The sequence below is a fragment of the Rhodnius prolixus genome, unplaced genomic scaffold (genome assembly GCF_049639745.1).
Source record: "Rhodnius prolixus isolate KJV_2025 unplaced genomic scaffold, Rpr scaffold_5, whole genome shotgun sequence".
Taxonomy (NCBI): Eukaryota; Metazoa; Arthropoda; class Insecta; order Hemiptera; family Reduviidae; genus Rhodnius; species Rhodnius prolixus.
In genome coordinates, this window is record NW_027411624.1 from 27,938,706 (window position 1) to 27,965,137 (window position 26,432).

Below are 26,432 nucleotides of genomic sequence, written 5' to 3' on the forward strand. Positions count from 1 at the left end.
TTCTTTTACTTTGCCTAAGTATATCCTGTATCTTTCGTTGTTGAGGAAAGAAAATTAATTGTTCATATAAAAAATGAAAATTTGGAGCATTTGCCCAGCAGATCTGGGGGCTTAAGTTATTAAATTTGGCGAAATAGTTAATTTTTGATCTTAAGAAATGATTTTTTTTTTTTTTTTTTTTGACACATACGAGTACAAAGGGAAAAAGGGAAGTTAGGTTTTAAATTTTTATGTTTTATTTTAATTTGCAAGCATTCAGAGGGATCAATTTGCACTTCTGTCTTAACATACACACGCTATATTCATAGATTTTTTCATAATGTTTATCCAATAGAAAGTTTTTATGCCGCAGAATTGAAAATTTATATATTTATTTTTGAAAAACTATAGTATAGGAACAGTATAACTTAGGGTAGTTCTGATTTATGACACGCCGCTGTTTACTTTATCACTACATTAATGAAATGGAAAAGAATATAAAAATATAAAACAAAAATCTATAATTTAGTAGGTATTTATTTATACTTTTGTAACTTTTCATTTAAATTTGTTTAATTTAACTTCAGTTTATTTAGTGACGATATAAACTGTAAAACTATAATATTAACCAGCTATTTTTTTAAAAAACTATTTCAGTCCTTTGGACTGGACATTTTATGAGTTTTCAGATCCTTGAAATAATGTGTGAATTTCTCATCTGATAAGTGAAAAGAGTCATGTTGTATCTGTTTCTGTTAACAGTATATTTTTAAATGGGTTACACATGGATTGTGTTTGTTTATGCAATATTTTGTAACAGTACTCACCGACAAAAAAAATAATGTTAATTCTAATCGGCTACCAATTCCTTGATTTGAATTTTCTAAAGGTTAATACTTTAAAAGATCGTACTGTACCACAAAATAAAAACGAAATTTTTTTTACTACAAAAACATATCGGTTAACACTGTTTTATACAACTTTTATTTTTTGTTTTCTTGTTTTTAAATACTTGTTCGCCTTGATGCTAGTGTTTATAGAACGTAGAGTCCAACATACTGTAGCATTATTTAAATATACAACAATGCTACAATTTAGAATCAGGTTAGAATCAGGAAAAGAATAATAATTCACTTAGAGATCGTAAGGGGCAGCACAGTTGTCACAATTTACCGAGTTGCTAATTTCCAGCTTTCTTTTAATTTGGTCCATTAACTTTCTGTTTTTATAGAAAAAAAAAGAATCTTTAATTGAATTTATGGGAATCTAATTAGACAGTGTCCAGTTTGAAATAGCTATTTATTTTGTTACATTTAGTTTGTTATTTAAAGTTTCTGTGACAGAATTTCGAATTTAAATTTCTTGTTTGTAATAATTTTTATAGTATTCTCAAAGCTGCAATCGAAATGAGATGTGAGTGGGTTAGTTTATCGATCAGCAAAACACCAAGAAAAAAAATCTGACACTTGAACAAACACGGTTTTCTCTAAAAGCAGCTTACATAACCTTCTTTTTTTCAAACTTCTAAAAGAGAAAAAAAATTATTTCTCTTAATATTCTTCTTCTAATAATAAGTGTATGTTAATATGTGGTGCATGTGGAAGATTTGGATGACTTCATTAAATTAATGGTGAAAATAGATTTGGCTCTTAGAGAAGAGGAGAATCTGAACTATTTGAATGGAATTCTTCCTCCTTTTACACATAATACTATAAACTGGACCTATTGGCGATATTATTTACCATTTAGACTCTCACTCTAAAAAAAGGCTCGAGTTGGTTCGTGTTGAGGATTGATTTGTATCTGACTGAAAGCAAATGTTTAATTGGGGATTAATCTTGTCAGAGTGTGCTCTGTCTCTTGAAACCCTCTTTTAACGGTTAGTTCAGCTCGTCCATAGATAGGCTTGACACTACTAATTGCATGAATATCACGAATTGCTAAATAAATTATCGAATTTATTATTAAATGCTTTTCGTTAAAAGCAGACAATTTACTTTCACCCAGTCTGGCTCACGAATTAAATCTCTGATCATCCTACTTGTTTCTTTCACTTGTTTTAATTTAGAATGTGGCCATTACATTTATTGTTATTTTTATTATTGTGGAAAAGTATTTAATACGTATCTATTAGGGAGGGGATTAGCTATGAGGTTAGCATACTGGACTCCCACACGGAGGTCCCGGGTTCGAATCCAGCAGCTGACCCTTAGATTTTCTCTTCCTAGGAGCTTCTTGCAGCTCACTGTCCGGTGATGGACAGTGTTGTCTGTAACGAGAGAACACTGTCCGGAGGCCGGCACTGCACTGGAAAAAGCTCCGGGCGTCAGCTGTTGATGCGCCACAAAAAAAAAATATGTATCTATTTAGACAATCCAAGATATTTGTCAACATACTTGCGATCAGCGCCTTTTACTTTGATTACTATTATTTATTTTAATAGCGCGACAACATCGGAGGTCATCAGAGCTCGAAACTTTTTTGCAGTGCACTGCCGGCCTCCGGACATTATTCTCTCGATACTAGCAACACTATTCATCACCTGGTTGTGAGCTGTAAGATGCTCTAGGAAGAGAAAATTTAATAGCCAACAGCTTGTTTCGAAACTTGAGATCTCTGCGTTGGAATCCATTATTCGCTAACAGTTAGCTAATTCCTTCTTCTTCCCTTCTACATTATTACAAATTGCTGCCTGTATTATAATCAAGTTCATTTTTTAATACTTTGTTTTCACACATGCTTCTGTTTTTTTTAAATCCGGCGTCTCAAGTTGGTAGAAGAGTAACTTACACATTTAGCTGAAGTAATTTGTTGCCGGCTCATGACTAGTTAAACTCCCTTCATTAAAAGCAGACAATTGCCCGGTATAACGGTAATTGTTGCATAAGAGAAAATATTTAAGTAATTTAAGAAATTAATAAATTAATTCAAAAATGTTTTTTGAATCTCTGAACTGCAGGTATTATTCCTATAAACTATTTCTCTGACTTAGAAGTACAAAATATTTGCTCTGAACTTTATTGCATACTGAAACTAATAAAATAGTAGTACATCCTTGTGACAATTGTTATTATAAGTAGTTATAATGAATATAATAAATTTCACTTTATGTTATTGAGTTTAATTACTCTAAATTTAGAACAACTTTCTTTGTGTTCCAATTATCCATTGAAATATTTGAAATTGTTTTCTGAAATAACCTCTTTATAGCCAAAACCCCAGATAATTTCACTTTACAATCCATAAATGGCCCGTATGGATTTATTTTTTCTGATTTTCAGATCAACTGAATTAGATGACCGGTTTGTGCTGCTGCTAAGTGCACATAAACTTTTTAGAAGTGTGACATTTGGCTGGCATGGTACTTGGTTGTCGCATTGCAGTTGCCCTGTATAATAGAGCTTTTTAAACGCTCATTAGAGGGTGATTTGTTTGTTTAACTGTCTTCTTTTTTTTAAAGAAGTTGTTGCTACTAGTTCTTTTGTTGAATGGAATTTTGTTCTTAGGAGTTGGCGGGGTCACGATTTGAATTTTTAGTGTTAATTGTGCCATAAATCCTGGATTAGTGTTGTTAACAAAATTTGTATTCGTTAGAAATAGTGGTAAAATATAGCTTCCCATCCCTAGGCGCCACGGTAGCCGAGCGGTTAAGAGGCAAGACCTGCAAAGCTAATATGTATTGTGGTACTGGGTTCGATTCCCGGTCTTTAGGCCTTGGATTTTATTTAATGGTTAATAAAAAAAAAAATTACAGCTAAGTATGTTTGCTAGTCGCCTCCGTCCACGACAGCAAATTGGTATCTTGGACGGAGGCAACCAGCAATATACTTTCTTATATATTAATTAATATCTCATATTAACGATTATATAAAATCCCAAAGCTCCTCCAGGAATCGAAACCAGTACGACTTTACATCTTAGCTTTATGTGCCTCGCCTTCAATCCCTCTCCCTTTCTAATTGCCTTAAGTAATATCTATAACTTTATTTGAAACATATTCATTAGCGAGCACTTTTTGGAGATGAAAGTAACCTGTGAAGTATTATTAAGGAACGGATTTTTATGTATTTAAAAATGCCAAATATTTAACGAAAATATGCATTTATTTTCGTCAATTATGTGGAAAATATGTGATTTTCTTAAAATATTTTCTGGAATATTTAAGTAAAATGGACATTTTTTTTATGAAAATGGAATTTTTTTTTGGGGGGGGGCAGTTATAATTATTTATACAAGAAAAGAATATTTTTACAATTTATAATAATTTATTAGGAACAAAATAATTTGTTTTTACAAGTTATAATGATTTATACAGCAAAGAACATTTTTACTATTTATAAAAAGATGTGTTAAATTTTCAATTTTGAAAACTTCACTCTTCGAAATTGTTTGCAACCACATGAAATTTCAAATGTTGGAACGTAAAGTGACGACGATCTGGGCGTAAGATGGACTTGTAACGACTAAAAGATCGTTCAACATCTACAGATGTTATAGGTGCCTTGCTGAAAGAAGTTATCTCGTTGGTTGTAAAGGGTACACGATGTTCTGAGGTGACTTCTGTTCCACTGATAATATCAGAAATCTGGCAGATGGTCTCCCACCCTTTGTACTTGCTCAGTACTTCTACCAGTTTTGATCTGATCAGATCTCCCTTACTCCCAGGTATTCCTTCCACCTTTTCGATGACTTTTTTTTTAACGTTGGACACGTTTTCTGTCAGTCGAACATTTTGGGACTCAAGTTGGGTAATGGCTTGTGCAAGAAATACGCAATTGTCAGAAATGAATGCAAGGTTCGTTCCTTAAATTAGGTTTCTCGAATAAAGACTTGGCTGTATTTATCGCTACTGCTTCGTCTTCGAGATGTGAAAGGACATTCTTGATTTTATTGTAGTTTTCATAGTAATACTGAGCTGCTTCCAGCCAAGTACCCCATCTTGCCAATATTGGTTCTGGTGGAAGGCACAAGTCTGGATAGAGATCTTTTAGCATTTTAATGCAACTTGGTGCTTTTAAAAACACTTTTTTAACCACTGTGATTCACAGTCTATGGTTCACAGTTCCTGTCAACCACCTCCCAATTATGAAAATATGCCCAAAATGAAAAATATGTACATATATTGATTAAATATGTAGAAATATTTATTTATTTTAATCAAATATGTATAAATATGCGATAACATCCAAATATGTGAAATAAAAGTAGACTCAAACAGCTTAAAGAGTGTCAGTATGAATACTTCTAGTTGAAAAACGTCTGTAAATTGCCTAGAAAAAAATATGTAAATACATACGAATCCGTTCCCTAGTTATGATAAATGCGCCTATTAGTTATTTAATGAAACTTTAGATTAAAAGAGTTGTACATTTTTTTAAAAAATTGTTAAATTACAGAATTCGAAAATTTATTACCCTGACATTCATACTTTACTGAAAGGTTTTCCATTTTCTCGCAATTTCCACTTAACTTGTTTAAATTTCTACTCTTCATTTTTTACTTCTCTTCACTATTTATTTTGTATTTATTGAATTTGATTTTTTTTTTTTAAATTCCGTGTAAATTGATTTTTATTTGATTCCTGTAATGTATCATTATTATTTGTTATTTGTTAAATATGTTCATGATATGAAAGAAATTTCATTATGTTACAGGTTTCTGTTTCAAGTTTCTAGAAAGATAAGAATTTAAAATTTAGATAAATAGTTAAGAGAATTTGGAAAAATTAATAAGTGCGAGAATCTAATTACATAAGAAAATCTAGTTTTCTCTGGTTATATATTCCATTATTCTGCATAACAATAGGAGTACGAGGGTCGTTTGAAAAGTCCGTGCAAAGTCAGAGAGACAGCATCACTGGCGCGTATCGAGGTTATGTTTAGTTAGTAGCATCTCTTGGAAGAACACACACCAAGTTTCAGCCAGATCGGTCTATTTCTTTGTGTTTGGCATTCGTTTGAATCGAGGAAGTCGAGTGATTTTCAAAAAATGGACGAAAAAGAATTTCGTGTGTTGATTAAACACTACTTTATGAAAGGCAAAACGCCTCAGGAGACTAAAGAGAAGCTTGATAAACATTATGGTGACTCTGCACCTTCGATTAGAACAGTTTATAAGTGGTTTCAAAATTTTCGGAGTGGCCATATGGGCACAAGTGACGCTGAACGTTCTGGACGCCCTGTTGAGGTTACTACTCCAGAAATCATTGATAAAATCCATGATATGGTGATGGATGACAGAAGAGTGAAGGTGCGTGAGATTGCTAGTGCTGTGGGCATCTCGAATAAACGGGTACATAATATTTTGCATCAACATTTGGACATGACAAAGCTATTGCTCACGCTTGACCAAAAAGGAAATCGTGTGAAGTGTTGCAAGGACGGTTTGCAGCTGTTCCAGAAGAATCCGCAGGACTTTAAGCGTCGTTTCGTCACTGTGGATGAAACATGGATACATCACTACACTCCTGAGACCAAAGAACAATCTAAACAATGGGTTACCAAGGGGGAATCTGCGCCAAAAAAAAGGGCGAAGACCGTTCCTTCGGCCGGAAAGATTATGGCGACTGTCTTTTGGGATTCGCAAGGAATAATCCTCATCGACTATCTGGAAAAGGGTAAAACTATTACAGGTGCATATTATTATTCATCGTTATTGGACCGTTTGAAAACCGAGCTGCAAGAAAAACGCCCACGATTGGCCCACAAAAAAGTCCTTTTCCATCACGACAACGCACCAGCTCACACCTCAGCAGTTGTGGTCGCAAAATTAATGGAAATAGGGTTCCAACTCGTTTCACATCCCCCCTATTCTCCAGACTTGGCTCCCTCGGACTGCTATTTGTTCCCCAATATGAAGAAATGGCTGGCGGGAAAAAGATTTTATTCAAACGAGGAGGTGATTGCAGAAACGAATGGCTATTTTTCAGACTTGGACAAATACTATTATTCGGAAGGGATCAACAAACTAGAGCAGCGTTGGACGAAGTGTATAAGCCTAAAAGGAGACTATGTTGAAAAATAAAAAAGGTTTACCCCCAAAAATGAAGTAGTTTTTATTTTTGCACGGACTTTTCAAACGACCCTCGTATATTCTATTATTGAACTCTAACTCCATTAGTTGTGCAATATTCTAAATTTGTAACTAAGTTGAATCGATAATTAAACTTTATTGCTACAAACAGAATATTCGCCACTTTAAACATTTAAAAAAAAGAAGAGAAAATTAATTATTTATATATAATTAACAACGAATGTAAAACGATATGATGGAATTGAAAAGTGAATCCGTCTGATGATTCTAAAATTAGCCGTGGATAGCAGACATGCTAACGGTCCCGGGTCCGTGCTGCCTCAGAGGTCACGATATCCTCAAGGACTTCTCTCTTCTAGTCGCTGTATCTAGTTTTCTCTCATTCTCCTTCTGGCTCTCTCTTCTTTTACATTTTACACTTTGTTCTGATCTTACTTTCACATCTTTCTCTACTTGAGAGTATTGCAATAGCGACTAATTCTCATAATTCCAGTTAATATCGAGAAAAAAAATAATCATTTAAATAAAGAATAATTTAAGTAATGGTAGTAAATTATTTTTAGAAAATACTGCATGTGCGCTGACATTACTTTAAGATCAAAACTGCAGAACTTTAAACTATATAATGTAAATGTGGTTAGTTCCGCAGAACTGGGGGATATTTTTGATTTTATCCGTAATAGCGCATGCGTGTTTATTGATATCCCTGACTGGATTCGTACTTAAATCTATCATCAGAGGGGGTATCAATCAATTTGATGAAGAGATTTCGATTGCAGGTAACAGAAGCGATCTTTACAGCAAACTGTTCAATCTACTTCTCTGATGATGAATGGAAATCCTGAATCCGGCCAGGTATACAATAAATATGCGTGCTTCGACGGAAAGTATAAAAAAATATTCAAACTATATAGTACTTTTTAAATATTATCATGAAAACTGAAATGAAGTTTCATCTCAAAATCCAAAAAAATTGGAAATGCGTATTTAAGACTTAAACATTATTCACAGATAAATTTTTGCGACCATCTGCTGACATTCACATTAATAAATACGAGGTCTGTAAATTAAGTAATGAGACTGATTTTTTTGTAAATTTTTTTATTCAAAAAGAATTACAATTCTATATTGTCACCTTCAAAATAACTTCCTTCTGAAGCCATACATCGCTGGAGACGTTTCTTCCACTCCTCATAGCAGAGCTCGAACTGGAATAGCCTTCAGCTGGTCGGTTACAGCCGTTTGAATGTTTTCGATTGTCCCAAAATGAGTTCCCTTGAGGTGATTTTTCAACTTCGGGAAGAGAAAAAAGTCACAAGGACTCAAGTCAGGCGAATAAGGAGGCTGAGGAGCCACAGGAATGTTTTTACTGGCCAAAAACTCTGTTTATTGAAATTGAAAAAAGCAAGGATGGCGAAGTTGTAAGATCAAATGCATGCTGATTTGTTTTTTCTATATCCACGGGGAATCTTCCACAAAGAGTTTCTACCTCAAGGTCAAACGGTCAATCAACACTTTTACCGAGAGGTTCTTGAAAAACTTCGAAAAAGGGTCATTCGTGTGAGACCAAACATCAAGAACAAGTGGGTGTTGCAACACTTTTAATACTTGTCACACAGCAATTTCAATAAACGAGTTTTTGGCCAGTAAAAACATTTCTGTGGATCCTCAGCCTCCTTACTTGAGCCCTTGTGACTGTTTTCTCTTGCCGAAGTTGAAAAATCACCTCAAGGGAACTCATTTTGGGACAGTCGAAAGTATTCAAACGGCGGTAACCGACCAGCTGAAGGCTATTCCAGTATCGGAGTTCGAGCACTGCTATGAGGAGTGGAAGAAACGTCTCCAGCGCTGTGTGGCTTCAGAAGGAAGTTATTTTGAAGGTGACAATATAGAATTGTAATTCTTTTTGAATAAAAAAATTTTAAAAAATCAGTCTCATCACTTAATTTACAGACTTCGTACATTCTCCCAATCCAAAAAAATTAAAAAAAATGAATAGAATGAAAAACTTATTTTCTTAAGACTAAGTAAATTTATTGTTGGTTGTGGTCAAAAAGGACTTCTTGGTTTATTGGTTTAAACACTTTTCTTTCGCTATTTACCAAAAGTTTCGGCACGGATGTGTGCCTTCATCAATGTCTAATTTGTTTGGAAGGAGAGTGTTATGCTCTACGGAGTTTGTGCTGTAATTAATTCATGCCTTTTAAAAATTTGCGCTTTCCTCTTTTGTTTTTTTTTGTTCTTAAACTTGCAGTTCCAGTCTTTCTGAGGGATGCATTATACTATCTTGATAACTTTTATGTATAGAAAATAAATTAGGTATACTTTGGTTTAGCCCCAGATATGTCTGTTTATTTGGTTCAATTTAGTTGTGCTCAAATGAAACTGACTTGAAATTAGTCTGACAGGAGATTATGATTCATTGTACTGTATATTTATTTTATAATTTCCTTAAAGAAAATTTCTGTTTTCAATTTACCAGAGCGGTAAGCTGTTACCGGATTTTATTCCAATTTGACAGTTTGTAAAGTCAAGAAAGAATTTTTTTTTATTGATTTCCCCGAAAACTCCGGATATTTTTGTTCCTTTTTTAAAAGCGCGTCTCCATTTTCGGTAAATAGCGGCTGGAGTATTTTTCAGTTTTCGGCCCGCCTCCGGACAGGGTTCTGTCGTTGCAGAAAACAGTGTCTTATCACCGGAGCTGTGAGAAGGCTACTAGGAAGAGAAAATCTTAAGGACTGTCAGCTAGGTTCATTGAGAATCCAGGGCGCTAACTACTCAGCTAATTCCATTGTTTGATTTTTTTTTAATTAAGCTTTTTAGTTTAATGGCGAATTTTAATTAAGTATAAACTTTCTGTGTTTGGTGAAAATCAAGGATTGAGAATTTAAGCCGAGTATTTTAAACTTAATTCTATTTTTTTAAATGTTAGTTTTTGCAATTGCGACTTGTCCAAATTCTCAAGGTAGACCTTGGTCTCTTAAGAAAACTCATTTACCAATATTTGTGAACTTATTAGTTGAGATTGTTATGAAACTAATTAACTTTACTGTTATGACATTGTTGGTTTTGTTAAATTAGTTTTTTAAATGTCCTTAATGACTTTTTAAATCTTTTAAAAGATAATCTTTAAATAATCTTTTTTTATAAACTTAGATGTTTAACGTTTCTGTAGGAACACATTTACTTTAAGCTTCCTTGTAGTAGTGAATAGATGTGGAGTTTAAAGCTGTTGCAATTAAAAAAAACTGAAGTATTAAAGACCAGATAAGAGTTCTAAGTCTCCTGTAAAAAATGTTTGAACAATTTACTCTATCCACCTTTTTTTACCAGATCAAAGCTGAACTGAGAGTTGTTATTGATTTAACAGAGGAATCAAACATTCCATATGCTGTGAAAAGAATGATTATTCCAACCATTAATCTGTATTTATTTCTTTTGCAAACTCCGCGAAGTTATTTTTCTATTGTTTAATTTATGCTAGTTTCATTAATTTTTTTCTATTAATTAAATTAAAAAATAAATGTACTTTTTATCTCCGTAATTGCCACTTTGTATTTTGTTAGTGTTAAATTTTCTAAATTTAAAGTTCACTAGATAAATAATTTTTTTGGCATTCCATGAATATTAATTTTTTTTTTTTCAAAAAAGATTTCAAAATATTGGAAATTGTTATTGCGTTTACCGTCAGATCTTGTTGTGAGTCCAAAATCCTTTGATTGGACTAAACGTTTCCTACTTTGCGTAAACACTTAACGTTTTCTCTATTTATTTTACTATCTAACCACAATCATATCATCCAGCCTTCAGTTCGAAAGATTACAGTACTAAATAATTCGTAGAAATTGATTTTAACCTATAACATCATTCTAAAAGTTTTCGTTGATAAGTTTGTTATGGAAAACCTTTTAAAAATAATCGGGCAACTCAAAATTGTTTAGAATTTCTATTAGTGCTGTAAATAAGTTTTTGACTTAAGTTTTAAATAATTGATTTGAATTTTAAGAGTTTTTTTCTAAATCCGATCTGTTAAGCTTTGTAAAGTGACTGATATTGTTCTAAATGTTGACATATAATAACAAAAACTGGTTAACGTTTACAAGTCAATGAAATATTTCCATGAACCCTCAAGGAGAACAGCAAGATTTTGGAAGTGATGAACGCAGAAATGTATAATGAAGAAGCCCTTTTTTTGCACAAGTGCTTAGTAAATGCCCAAAATGCTTCTAATTAATTACTCGAAGATGCCGAAATTGATGGACGAGGCGAGGTTTCTTTTACTTCGTATGCGATTTATATTTTATTTTTTTTGCGTGCATATCATAGCCTTTGACTAGACCAGCAGTGGTGCTAATATAGCCGACCTCCCTTGTGAGGTTTTGAGAGCAAATCTAGGATGTCATGTAATTTTAAGCAGGCAATTTTTGAAAAAATGCTTAAGTATACTTTTAAGTAAAGTACCGCAAAGTATTAGGCAGCATAGAATTCAAGGAAGGTGTTCTCCGGTTCGCATTATTGTTAGTGATTAGTATTGTATTTTTGTTAAATGTATTTATTTTATTTGTGTTCTTTTATGAATGAGTTATCTAAGAACAGATCCAGTATTTTATGTCAATTAAGCAATATATCTTAGTTTTAAGCTGCACCACTTGTTTGTTTATACTATCTAGTGTAAATAAAGTATTTCTTACTCGAACATTAAACGAACTTGCTCGATCAATGGCTTTAAACTCGAAATTAAACCTTGTTATAAAGTTATTATGAGAAATTAAGTAACTTTTAAATTATTTGATACAAACTTCGTACATTATTCGGTCCGTAATAATATTTCCAATAAGCAAGTATTTTTTTGTTAATGATAAATTTTAACAATTACCTTCATGTTAGATTAGACCAGGTTATTTAAGGAATTCAAGTTTATCTGTTTTCGTTTTTGGGTTATCTCAGAGAGGGAAAGACAGTCTGGATGTGAAACTATGCCCTAAAAATATCATTTCTTCCGCAGGAGACCTTAGAAATCAAAGAACAGTTAGAGAAAGTAACATTGATTTCTCGATATATATATTTTTGTTTGAATAACATTTCTAAAAGGCTGGAAACTGGCCAAAGATGTGATGTTTGGACTAGCTTATTGATGTACAGCTTACCGTCTTATCTCAAGTTCTAATTTATAGATCCTCCTATGTTATGGTTGGCTCGGTTAATCAAATACCATTTAGATAGATATTTTTTGCTTCTGATGTTCTCTTGAATAGGCTTGACTGTGTATTTAGTGAACGTCTTCATTCTCAGTTTCTCTTATTAATGCAAAAGAATTTTTTGTGCTTTAGTGTTCGTCTTTAGCAGTTGGTTTTATTCTTCTTTTACTTCAATGCATTTCTATAAATATAAATTGATTATATTTTCTATTTTTAGAATGGATTTCATAAAACATTTTCTTAAAGATAAAACACTTATTTGTTTTTTCAAACCAAAATGTTTTAGATGTTTATTTGTATTTATGACATGAAAGTGTAAAAGTACGAGGGTCGTTTGAAAAGTCCGTGCAAAAATAAAAACAACTTAATTTTTTGGGGGTAAACCTTTTTTATTTTTCAACATAGTCTCCTTTAAGGCTTATTCACTTCGTCCAACGCTGCTCTAGTTTGTTGATCCCTTCCGAATAATAGGATTTGTCCAAGTCTGAAAAATAGCCATTCGTTTCTGCAATCACCTCCTCGTTTGAATAAAATCTTTTTCCCACCAGCCATTTCTTCACATTGGGGAACAAATAGTAGTCCGAGGGAGCCAAGTCTGGAGAATAGGGGGGATGTGAAACGAGTTGGAACCCTATTTCCATTAATTTTGCGACCATAACTGCTGAGGTGTGAGCTGGTGCGTTGTCTGATGGAAAAGGACTTTTTTGTGGGCCAATCGTGGGCGTTTTTCTTGCAGCTCGGTTTTCAAACGGTCCAATAACGATGAACAATATGCACCTGTAATAGTTTTACCCTTTTCCAGATAGTCGATGAGGATTATTCCTTGTGAATCCCAAAAGACAGTCGCCATAATCTTTCCGGCCGAAGGAACGGTCTTCGCCTTTTTTGGCGTAGATTCCCGCTTGGTAACCCATTGTTTTGATTGTTCTTTGGTCTCAGGAGTGTAGTGATGTATCCATGTTTCATCCACAGTGACGAAACGACGCTTAAAGTCCTGCGGATTCTTCTGGAACAGCTGCAAACCGTCCTTGCAACACTTCACACGATTTCGTTTTTGGTCAAGCGTGAGCAATCGCGGCACCCATCTTGCGGATAGCTTTGTCATGTCCAAATGTTGATGCAAAATATTATGTACCCGTTCATTCGAGATGCCCACAGCACTAGCAATCTCACGCAACTTCACTCTTCTGTCATCCATCACCATATCATGGATTTTATCAATGATTTCTGGAGTAGTAACCTCAACAGGGCATTCAGAACGTTCAGCGTCACTTGTGCCCATATGGCCACTCCGAAAATTTTGAAACCACTTATAAACTGTTCTAATCGAAGGTGCAGAGTCACCATAATGTTTATCAAGCTTCTCTTTAGTCTCCTGAGGCGTTTTGCCTTTCATAAAGTAGTGTTTAATCAACACACGAAATTCTTTTTCGTCCATTTTTTTGAAAATCACTCGACTTCCTCGATTCAAACGAATGCCAAACACAAAGAAATAGACCGATCTGGCTGAAACTTGGTGTGTGTTCTTCCAAGAGATGCTACTAACTAAACATAACTCGATACGCGCCAGTGGTGCTATCTCTCTGACTTTGCACGGTCTTTTCAAACGACCCTCGTAAGTTGTTAATTCTGGATAAATTGAGTCTTTTTTAGTCTTTGCCAATTTAGTTGAAAAAACAACAGGTTTCTATGGCAACACTTGTTTTTATTATTGTTTATAGTTCCATTCATAATGGCTAAAAGGCGTGGTGGTATTACTAATGCTGGTGTGTATGTGTGTGAGTATTTGTTTGTATAAAGAAGTGATTAAATATGTTCACAGCTTAATTGCGTGCCATCGCATTAAGTAACATTGAGGGAAGTATTGGGTCAGTCCAATCGGTTAAGTAGTATTTAGTAGGGCGTTAGTGAATATATTGCAATGAAATTTGGCTGACGTCCCACATTGTAGACGGGCACAGTTAATTATCTGTTCACGAATGCTGAAATAGACGCCACAAGTTCAACTGCAGTAAATACAAACAACACTAGGCACACATTAATAATTTAACCTTGATAATGACTTTGTTCTATTATCTCTTTATCTTATTCGGTTTAGTGCTATTTTTTGTTTTTATAAAATTTGAACAACTTTATGAGTTCCTTCTGTTAGAAATAAGGAAAGGTGTTTATTTTTTGTTGATATCTAAAAATTTGTTTCTACATCTCTTGTCAGAATTAATATTTTAAAAATAAGATGGAAAATTGATTTCACCACCAACTTAATACGTAGTGTTAGACATGGCGCCGTAAATATGTCAAGTATATAAATTGTATGTTAATTTTGATTTAAATAAGTATATTGTTTATTATATATTTTGATCACGAATTTTGTCCAAGGTGATTGTAGTATATAATCTGTATATATAAAAATGAATGTGTGTCTGTTTGTTTGTTTGTACTCGATAGATTCAAAAACCATACATCCAATCGCCGTGAAAATTTGGGAAATTATTAGGTATATCTCCGGGAAGGTTTTTGCAATTTTTTTTTAAAATCAGAGTTGGGGTTCTAGGTACACCCGAATAAATATCCCAAAAATATCAAAATAACATTTAATTAGTAATATTTGTTGAAAGTGTAACCATGGAAACCATGAAAAACAGTTTTTTGCAATTAATTAATACGAGAATAAATTATACCGAAGATGGTGGAAAATCAATTAAACTAAAAGTCTCAACAATACTATTGACGTTGATAATCGTTGGGTAGTACCATATTCTCCATTACTACTAAAAACGTATTACGCACACATAAATGTTGGGTACTGCAATTCAGTGAAAGCTATAAAATATATTTGCAAATATGTGAACAAAGGAAGCGATATGGGAGTGTTTAGAGTGGAAAATACAACTGCATCTAACGATGAAGTCACCCAATATCAACTGGGACGCTTCATAAGTAGCAATTAGGCTGTATGGCGTATTACCTGTATATCATTTTCCATTCATGAACGATATTCAACGGTTGTTCATTTAGCTGTATATCTTGAAAATGGACAGCGTGTGTATTTTACATCAGAAAATGTACGTGCAAGAGCAATGTCACCACCGCCAACAACATTAACTGAATTTTTCACATTATGTAGAAATGATAACTTTGCAAGGACACTACTGTACTCTGAGGTAGGGGTAATTTTATTGTTAATTTTCATTTCGATGTATTTTATACATTTGGTCATTAATAAATTATGTTTCAAAACTGCCTTTTTGTTAAACACAGCAACGTGTGAACGGGTACAGCTAGTTTCTCTATAAATAGTAAAACTAATTTACTAAAAATATTGCAGCCTTTCAACGGTGGGTTGTTGTTACTTTCTAGTAACAGTGCTATCAGATGAGTTAGGCGATCTTGGCCCACAGTATGGTGGATATTTGTTGAGATTCACCAGTTTGTGAAGATACCGAAAAATCTAAGGGGGAGAAAGCACTCAAGAAACTTTCTTTTACTATAAGTTATTGCCTACCGTAAGTTGTAGTTTGACAAATCAATAATGACTAGATTCTCTTTTCGTAGAAGCAACTTACATCTCTGTGGCCGAGAATGGTGTTAGCGTTCTTTGCCACGGTGAAAAAGACTTTACGGAGCCAGTAACGCAATAAGAACATTGCTTTGGATGCCAGCTTACCTCGGATGTTGGATGTCTCCTATAATTATAATGAAAAATACCATTCTTCTTACACCAAATGGTTTTCGGGTATGTTCAAACCTTTTTTTTGGGGGGTCATATTCCTGATTCCCATTCATTTTCCATGACCGAACACTTTATCATTTCTAAAGCAGCCGCTTTCAGTTTCGTAATCTTGACCTATTTTTTTCGCGGTTTGCTGCGCTATTTTGGGAATTGTCCGTTTTCAGTGCACTGTTGGCATTCTGATGGTGTGTTTCGTTTTACTTAACATTATCCACTATAGAAAAGACAGATCTAAGATTCTCCTATAAAAAGAAAAAAATCTGAGGGAAGGCAGATGGATTTGATCCCGGGAACTCTGCTTGGGAATCCAGCGCACTATTCACCCATCTTATCCCTTCTCTTTGGTGGATGAAATTGAATATTCTCCTTAGGCTGCGTCTTCAGTAGAACCTCTTAAATTATCACATTTTAATTTTAGAGTCAATAGTATGTACTATAATTTATATATACATATAATTTTCTTAGCTGATTTTGTTGGTGAAAGTGCATAGGGAATCCTCTAAAGTGCTACTTCAGTCAGTCTATTGATTTAACTCTTATTTTAATATTAAGGAACAGTATTAAAGAATAATATCAGCTGTCTGACAGTGGAACCTTCCGTTTCTGAATTTTCGTTATTTCTCTAAATGGACTGGTACTTAGAATGCTAAACTGTACAAAAAATAAACACTTAATTTATTTTAATTATTTTTATAAAAAGATCGATGTTATTAATGCTACAATTTGTGCATCTAAATGCTCTTAATATTTGTAGATTGATTAAATCGTCCCAAATGTAAGTTATTTCTTATAGGACGGTCGGTTTCCCCGTAATATTTAAGTTTAACTAAATGAACCTAAAGTAGAATTCAGTGATAACCTTTCAGCGGAATTTACAGCTGATATTTATCACCCTCATCTTGGGATAACCTCAAAAGCTGAAACAGATTTTTTGTTAGAGTATTCGTTCAAACTGATCAATGTTGCACCCACTCATTGTAGCTAAACTGACGATAAGCTCATGATAAAGAGAAACTAATCAATAATTTTTCTCAATTGAAATCAATTCCGATTAGGCAAAAAATACAACACTATTCTCTTATTTGCAGATAACAACTGGTCACTGAATGTCCGCCAACTGTTAAATCTTGGATTCTTGTTAGCTACTAAGAAATATGTTACGTATTAGTCGCATTTACAGCGATAAGAAAAAAACAAGTAATGTCTTCAATTACACCATTTAGTGTAAAAAATAATGAAATAACTTTTCTAATAAATAAAAACTGCCACATTTTTGTATAGGTAGCGTCGCCTCATCTGTGCAACGCCAACCAAAATATCTGAAATCTGACTGCTTAGCCTCGAAGGAGAAATTTTAGTAATTCCATAAGAGAGCTCATCACTTAACGCGTCACGAGATAAGGTAGATTTCCAAAGAATTACAGTATATAGTACACACTATTAGGCTACACAATAATACTGTAATTCTTTAATAGATTATTCTCTAGTTGTAGCACTTTTAGAGGATGTAGGTACTCCTTATTTGGCTCTTTCCTCTACAAATCCTGATGGTCTTACGAGGGTCGATTGAAAGGTCCGTGCAAAGTCAGAGAGATAGTACCACTGGCGCGTATCGAGGTTATGTTTAGTTAGTAGCATCTCTTAGAAGAACACACCCCAAGTTTCAGCCAGATCGGTCTATTTCTTTGTGTTTGGCATTCGTTTGAATCGAGGAAGTCGAGTGATTTTCAAAAAATGGACGAAAAAGAATATCGTGTGTTGATTAAACACTACTTTATGAAAGGCAAAACGCCTCAGGAGACTAAAGAGAAGTTTGATAAACATTATGGTGACTGCACCTTCGATTAGAACAGTTTATAAGTGGTTTCAAAATTTTCGGAGTGGCCATATGGGCACAAGTGACGCTGAACGTTCTGGATGCCCTGTTGAGGTTACTACTCCAGAAATCATTGATAAAATCCATGATATGGTGATGGATGACAGAAGAGTGAAGGTGCGTAAGATTGTTAGTGCTGTGGGCATCTCGAATGAACGGGTACATAATATTTTGCATCAACATTTGGACATGACAAAGCTATCCGCAAGATGGGTGCCGCGATTGCTCACGCTTGACCAAAAACGAAATCGTGTGAAGTGTTGCAAGGACGGTTTGCAGCTGTTCCAGAAGAATCCGCAGGACTTTAAGCGTCGTTTCGTCACTGTGGATGAAACATGGATACATCACTACACTCCTGAGACCAAAGAACAATCTAAAGAATGTCCTCATAGACTATCTGGAAAAGGGTAGAACTATTACAGGTGCATATTCATCGTTATTGGACCGTTTAAAAACCGAGCTGCAAGTAAAACGCCCACGATTGGCCCACAAAAAAGTCGCTTTTCCATCACGACAACGCACCAGCTCACACCTCAGCAGTTGTGGTCGCAAAATTAATGGAAATAGGGTTCCAACTCGTTTCACATCCCCCCTATTCTCCAGACTTGGCTCCCTCGGACTACTATTTGTTCCCCAATATGAAGAAATGGCTGGCGGGAAAAAGATTTTATTCAAACGAGGAGGTGATTGCAGAAACGAATGGCTATTTTTCAGACTTGGACAAATCCTATTATTCGGAAGGGATCAACAAACTAGAGCAGCGTTGGACGTAGTGTATAAGCCTAAAAGGAGACTATGTTGAAAAATAAAAAAGGTTTACCCCAAAAAATTAAGTAGTTTTTATTTTTACACGGACTTTTCAAACGACCCTCGTATTTTGTTCGCTCATGCGCATACCTCCGCTCAGGCCTCCAAATCTTATTTCTTCATGTGTTCAATGTTTTTCAATATATTGATTCTTTAATTCAGTTTTTCTTGATCTTGAATTGCTGATTTGTTTTCATTTTAGAGGTTTGTTGATATGTTTTTTTACGTAGGTGGTGGAAATGTAGAGTTGATAGCATAGTTTTGTATTTTCTTCTGAATTAGATCGCGTGACCAACAGACGTTTATTAATATCTGAAATTTGATCTTCTTCATATCTGGTTGCTGTATGAGTTTTGTCTTACAATAGTCACCAAAATAGTCGTTCTATTTCATTTTATTAAATTTATATTTGTCATAACCTGACAACTTGATAATGTTTCATTTTTAATCATATAATGTTTTATTGAAATAGTTGAGGCTGCAAACAATTGTCTCTGGTTTTCAGTAGGAGTTAAATTTAAATTGGCTAAAAAGGAAACAGTACATTGGAGGTTCTTGTCTAGTTACGTAGTTTGTTAGTAGTTTGCCGCCTTTAATAATAAGTTTGATTTGTTTTATATTAGCTTTCAAAGATAATCATTCCCTTGGGGAAAAATTAGCATAATGAGACTTGTTAATTGTTAAGACCCCCCATAAAATAGATCTTTTTTCATTGAGTTTAATTTGCATTTTTTTTATAGATCACTTTTACAGATATTCTAGTAATATTGCCGAGTTAGGTTTCGAATTTTTTAAAGATTTGAAGTCCTCTGGTTTCAATTTAGAACTTACGTGGCAATTAGAGGGATGCCGTAAAAACGTTTGGTTCAAAATTGGCGAACCACAAGTACTTATCTTATTTTCGATACTCTATCGAAAGGCTTTTCTATGATTTTCTTTAATCTAGATGGACAATTCGTATTTATGTAGATCTAAGAGGTTTATTTGAACCATTTTTGTCATGGAATTTTAATGAAACATACTTTTTGGGTTGAAGGTCGAAGAGAGATGGTTTAGATTTCCTATAAAGTGTCTTTTTGTTTATTTTACAGTCCTGTCTCTTATAGTCACTAATAATGAGACTAAAATGTGGGACTACCGAATTTGGATAAAAAACGCCAGACCGGATGTGCTACTAAGTTTAAAGAAAACCTTCAAATTTGAACAGAAAAAAAAGGTTGGGGTGAAAGTTTCACGTTACTTTTTTTGTCTTTTTAAATAAATGATTTTTGTTTTTATATATAAAGTCAAAATGTTAAAAATATATTCACAACCGAGAGTATTAATGAAGAGTATAGAGTTCTTTAGATAGTTTTTCATTTAAATATTCTCCGTGATCTATTCAATAAACCTGTAATATCAAATAATGGTAATTTTGAAAGATGCTTTTGCCTCAATAGGCAAGTCAAAAATGTCTGTTAAGTTTGTGGTGTGGAATTTGGAAGGAATTTTTAAAAGACCTATTGAAAGCCGATGTATCTCAGTCTTTAAACTGCTACATTGGGATTACTAGGTCTATAGAAGGAAAGCTCTAAGTCATTTCTGTACGTATAGAATTAGAAATTTTATATTAGGAAACGATTTGGATACCATATGCCCTGGAACAACCTTTATTGGCCTCTTGAGCTAGCAAATCAGCCATTCTTTCGAAGCTTCTTTAGTATATTGAATGTTTATAGAATTATCTTGTTCGTTATGAACTCAAAGAGCTCTGTGTAAAGGCTGCCATCATCAGCTGCCAGAATAGTATTTAAATTGGCAGGTAACGGACATCCAGTCGCTATCACAGCCCTCCACAATCGTTCTCTTCCTTTAGTATAATTAGCACATTCCAGGATTAGATGGTTGGCGTCTGCTGTTATTCTAGAAGTACAGGAACACTGATGAGATGTTTCCACACCAATCCTGGCTAGATGGTGCGGCGAATAATTGTGGTTAAACCTCATTCTAATGAGTGTTCTAACAAACTTCCTATTGTAGTTTTTGTATCGATAAAACCAAGGTCTTTTGGGGACACCAGATTGGATGGCTGTGTAAAATTGGCCTTTTCTCGCCTTTGACAATTCGTATATCCGCTGCCATTCTGTATAGCACTCCGCTTTTGCATAATTTTTAATATCGGAGACTAAAATTGAGTATGGCGCTGTATGTTGTAAGGAGATCGCTTCCATGGCTTTACGATCCACGATTTCATTTCCTCTCAGACCTGTGTGACCCTTAATCCAGATTAAATGTACCCGATTTGCCTTTTCTTAGAATACTATTTAATAATTTGGAAGTTTCTAAGATTAAAGCGGGAGCATTATTTCCGAAATTTTGTAGTTTTTGGAAAACACTTTTGCGGTCGGTGAAAATTAAATCAAGGGATTGGTCTATTGAATCTACATACTTTAAACATTGATATACGAGGTGTGTTCAAAAAATAAGGTGAATTTTCATTTTTCTTAAAAAATATTTATTTATTCATCGATTTTTATTTTGTCTCCTTCAAAGTAGTCCCCCTCAGATATAATACATATGTGCCAGCATTTTTTCCAATCCTCGGAACAGTTCTGATATGCACTTTTTGGTATGTCCTTGAGCTCTCTCAGCGATTCGGTTTTTATCTCCTCAATCGTCGCAAATCTCCGTCCTTTCATGGGTCTCTTCAATCATGGGAACAGGAAAAAGTCGCAGGGCGCCAAATCTGGTGAATACGGTGACTGAGACATGATAATGTCATTCAACAATTCCTGAGCGATGCTCATGCGACGGTTTTTTTGATCAAAATTCAGCAATTTTGGAACGAACTTCGCTACTACACGCTTCATGCCCAAAATTTCCGAAAAAAAATTGCAGGACATGTGCCAACCGATATGCCGACAACCTCAGCAACTTCTCTAATTGTGATTCGACGATTTTTCTCAACATTTTCATCGGTTGTTGATGTGCTGGGGCGTCCAGGGCGAGCGTCGTCATTCACATCTTCTCGACCTTCTGTGAAAAGCTTGTACCACTTGTAAACATTTTTTTGACACAGAGTACTCTCACCGTACGCCACTCTCAACATTTCAAGTGTTTTTTAACACTTAATTCCATTTTTTACACAAAATTTGATGCAAATTCGTTGATCCATTTTTTCGACAGAAGAAAATCGCCGAACTCGCAAAACACTTGTCTTATTTATGCCTCTAACATACAAACTAAACATGCTATATAGCTACAACTTTGAAAATATGTTCGAGACAAGTGTACCAACATAAAAAAAAAAAGACAATCGAAATTCGAATGTACGTAGCCCGCGAAATTTGAAAATTCACCTTATTTTTTGAACATACCTCGTACTGCAAATAATTCGGCTGTGAATCCTGAAGTGAACTTATTTAATTTGAATTGTAAGGTGACGTCAGCGGAAAGATCAATCATTGCACATCCCATCCCGTCCTTATTCTTAAAGCCATCTGTGAACAACTGATATCTGTTGTCATACCAACCTTTGGAATCCAAATCGGCAGCTAATTCCAAAAATGTTTATAGAATGGGAGAAGTGGGAGAAGGGAAAATATTATTTATTTTAGCAGTTTTGGAAAATTCAGTTTTCTGAATGCATTTTTGAGATTGGTTTGGGTTTAGATGCAGTTTAAAAATAAAAATATTTTCCTATTAATGATGTTTCTTCCATCTTCAAAAGCCATGACGCACTTACAACGTCACCTCCCTTACTTCAAAAACATTCTAGTTCTTCTACTTAATAAAGTATCATCCTCTTCTCAGGAATAGCTACTTCTTTAAATTCTCTCAAAAAAACTGCTCCATTTTTTTAAGGTTCCCGCAGAAACTTCGCGATATTTCCAATTTCCACTTCGTAATAAATATACGAGGTGTGTTCAAAAAGTAACGGGAATTTTTAAATTTCGCGGGTTTGGAGAGTCTGATTGTAAATTTTTTTTTTTTTTTATTATGTTGGTACACATGCCCCTGAAGTACGATAAAATTTTCAGTAATATTCATTGTTTACTTCTTAAGTGACAGCCGTTAAGGTTAGACGTGTTTTTGTTTGTTAAAAAAAATGGATCAAAGAATTTGTATTAAATTTTGCGTAAAAAATGAAATAAAGTGTGTGAAATGTTAATAAAGGCATATATATGGTGAGTCTGCTATGAGTAAAACAAGGATTTACGAGTGGTGTAAGCGTTTCCAAGATGGCCGCGAAAACGTTGAAGATGACGAACGACCTGGACGTCCAAGCACATCAACAACCGATGAAAACGTGAAAAAAGTGAAAGAAATGGTTATGAACGATCGCCGAATCACAATCAGAGAAGTCGCTGATGATGTTGCCATATCAATTGGCTCATGCCATGAAATTTTTTCGGATGTTTTGGGTATGAAACGTGTGGCAGCAAAATTTGTTCCAAAATTGTTGAATTTCGAACAAAAACAGCGGAGAATGGAAGTTGCTCAAGAGTCAGTCAATGAAGTCGACAACGATGCGGATCTACTGAAACGTGTTATAACAGGTGACGAAACATGGGTTTACGGATATGATGTCGAAACTAAGGCTCAATCGTCCCAGTGGAGGCATTCTGGATCGCCAAGACCGAAAAAGGCTCGACAAGTGCGGTCGAATGTGAAGGTTATGCTCACTGTGTTCTTCGATTTTAATGGCATAGTGCATCATGAATTCTTGCCACAAGGTCAAACAATCAATAAGGAGTACTACCTACAAGTTCAACGCCGTTTGCGTGAAGCAATCGGAAAAAAACGCCCGGATTTGTGGCAAAACAATTCATGGATTTTGCACCACGATAATGCACCTGCTCACACACTTCATTGCTTGTTCGTGAATTTTTGGCCAAAAACAAAACTTTAACGATGCCCCAGCCTCCATATTCGCCAGACATGGCTCCATGTGACTTTTTTCTATTTCCAAACATAAAGAGAACATTAAAAGGCCGTCGTTTTACAAGCATAGATGACATTAAAAGCGAATCGCTGAAAGAGCTGAAAGCTATCACAAAGATCGAGTTTCAGAAGTGTTTCGAGGATTGGAAAAAGCGCTGGCACAAGTGTATTGTATGCGAAGGGGACTACTTTGAAGGCGACAATATTAATGTAGATGAATAAATAAATATTTTTTTCAAAAAACGAAAATTCCCGTTACTTTTTGAACACACCTCGTATGTATATTGTAAAACCCCTTTATGAAGTCGGTTATTTGAAACTTATCTCCCAATGGATTATTTTTTTATAAGAGATTATAAACCACTTATGCCTCTCATTGTTCAAACATAAGCGATCAGAAATTACATTGATTGATTAAAAACGAAAAGAAATTTAATTCGTGAAATTGATAAGGTTGCAATCTTGCGGGCGAGTATTAAGTCAAAAGATGGCATCAGCTTTACACCTTTCTTGAACACTAATTTAATCCAATTCAGCTCCCATCTTTTAGTGCTTCTTTACTAATTTAACCACTATTTATGTTCTAAACTCCTTGATCCTAAATAAAAATCAGCTGATTTGTTGTAAGTAATTATTTGTTGTTTGTTTACTTTCAGCAAAATTGAATGCTGTTGCTGACTAAATAAGAACATTTATTATTCATAAAGTGTCAAGCCTTGTGGACGTTATCCCATTCATTGAAGCGTACAGCTTGCTTTCTTTTTTCCTTTTTTTTTTTAGAATACCCACTTCCGATCGATTGCCACCCTGTGATGACGAAATACTACTCCCTATGGGTCATTCTTGTTTGAACGTGCTCACGATTCTCTGTAGCTGCCACCCTTATTGACAGTAAACTAGAGCATAGCAATTCTTTTTTCACTGTTCTATTTCATAGTTTTAGTCTAGGATATCTTCCCTTGTTTCAGTCAAATCAGGTAAAACTTTTTTTGTTTCATTTTATTACTGTTTGTTTACTTTGTTTATGGTAAATTCCATCCTAAGCATTTGAAGCTTGTTTTAATAGGAGTAATTTGAAACCTAAATGTTGATTTCTAAAATCAGAGATTTATCGTTTTTGGATGATTAATGATTTTGAAAGTTTCTTTTGTGTATAGCCAGCCACCTTAAGTCGTCTGAGAGTACAAACCAAACCCTGACCTATTCAAAGCCCTTTCGGATTATAGCTTCTTCAACGCAGTGGTGGTTCATAGTATATAGTCTTGTATTTGTCAGGAAATCCTTGTTAATATGTTACTGTACCCAATGTAGGATGTGTAAGCTCCAAAAATCTATTTTTAGTACGCAGATTTTATTATTTTCAGCCTGCGTGGCAAGAATAGAAGACCTTTTGTAATTATTTTTGTACTAAAAATTAGAATTTTGAAGAACCCAAACTGAATGGGAGAGACTCCATTATGTGTGAAAGCTGGGTATAGTTACAGGTTAATTGGACCATGACCAGAAAGTATTGGTGTTTAGATAGGATGAAAAAATAAATGGCATTTCAGTCAGTAAAATTTATTTTGCTGAGCTTTCGACCTAGGGACTAGGTCATCTTCAGGGCTAGTTTAGAAAGTAATACTTTTACATTTCAGGGTTGGTGTGTCTTCTGTCTTGTCTGTTCATGGACTCTGGTATATCTTCTGTCTTGTCTGTTCATGGACTCTGGTGTGTCTTCTGTCTTGTCTGTTCATGGACATGGACAAGACAGAAGACATACCAACCCTGAAATGTAATAGTATTACTTTCTAAACTAGCCCTGAAGATGACCTAGTCCCTAGGTAGTAAGCTCGGCAAAATAAATTTTACTGACTGAAATGGCATTTATTTGTTCATCCTATAGAAACTATAAATCAGTCACCAAAAACAATGAACAACAATTGGTGTTAAGGTTTACTCTGCGATATTTTTGTTACTAACTTTGTTCAGAATTATTATTAAAGAAGTCACATGTTTGATTTAATTCGAATGGAGTTCCATTGTTTTGAGGAGGAGTTGGTTGGGTGGCCCTTAGTTATTATTTGTTCCATAGAGGTATCTCATTAATTTATTTCGTTTACCTAGTGATAGACTAATTTGTATAAGATTCTCATTATTACAGTGGTTGTCTGGAATACAAACCCCTGCCTACCAAATATCTCTCTTCCACATTTGTAGTAGAACCACGTTACGTGTCTATAAAATAGGAAATTGATATAAAGTTCATTATTATCAGTACAAGTCTGTTTGCCTTGTCGCTTATCTTGTATTGCTTTAAAAAAATATTCGTCTTATTTTTCAAAAGCATTACATTCTTTTTCTAATGTGTTTTATATTTATATGGATATTGCTCTATATTTTTTTCAAATAACTATTGTAGTGAGTATTGGAAGGTAAAGTAAATCGTTACGAGTAATTTCAAGAAGTAGAAAAAATACAATTCCTTTTGATTGATTCTGGTCCAAAAGCTTAGTAAAAACAATATCTTGTGGCACCTAAAGAAATATAAAATTGGAGCTAGCTGCAATTTTTCAGATTTTCAAATTGAGCTACCATGTGAGCTGTTATTTTTTTGAAAGTGATATAAGTCCATTTTTCCATGTATCGAGTGATATTTAAGGTTTGGCATTTGAATTAATTTAAAAATATTCGTAAACCTTAATCTATTCAAGTGATGTTATTAACACTATACATCTTTTAAATTTTATTATGAAATAGTAATTATTACAATTCTTAAAAAAAAATAAACGATTTTTTTAGCTCCAAATGGACTTATACCACTTTCAAAAATAACATATTACAAGAAATAAAAACAGGAGTAAATTTAAGTCCATAATTTTATAGACATTATAGCTTTACTGAA

General features: G+C 34.2%; 1 protein-coding gene and 1 long non-coding RNA gene across 3 annotated transcripts in view; one reads left to right on the forward strand and one right to left on the reverse strand.

Annotated features, from left to right (window-relative positions):
* Nucleotides 1-26,432, forward strand: part of LOC141458644 (uncharacterized) — a 118,121-nt gene that overhangs the window by 4,750 nt on the left and 86,939 nt on the right. The window lies entirely within an intron of this gene.
* Nucleotides 1,260-15,304, reverse strand: LOC141458651 (uncharacterized). The gene is made up of 3 exons (XR_012461088.1): nucleotides 15,178-15,304; nucleotides 12,159-12,390; nucleotides 1,260-1,503 (listed from the first exon to the last, which is right to left on the reverse strand). It is a non-coding gene; the product is annotated as an uncharacterized lncRNA (long non-coding RNA).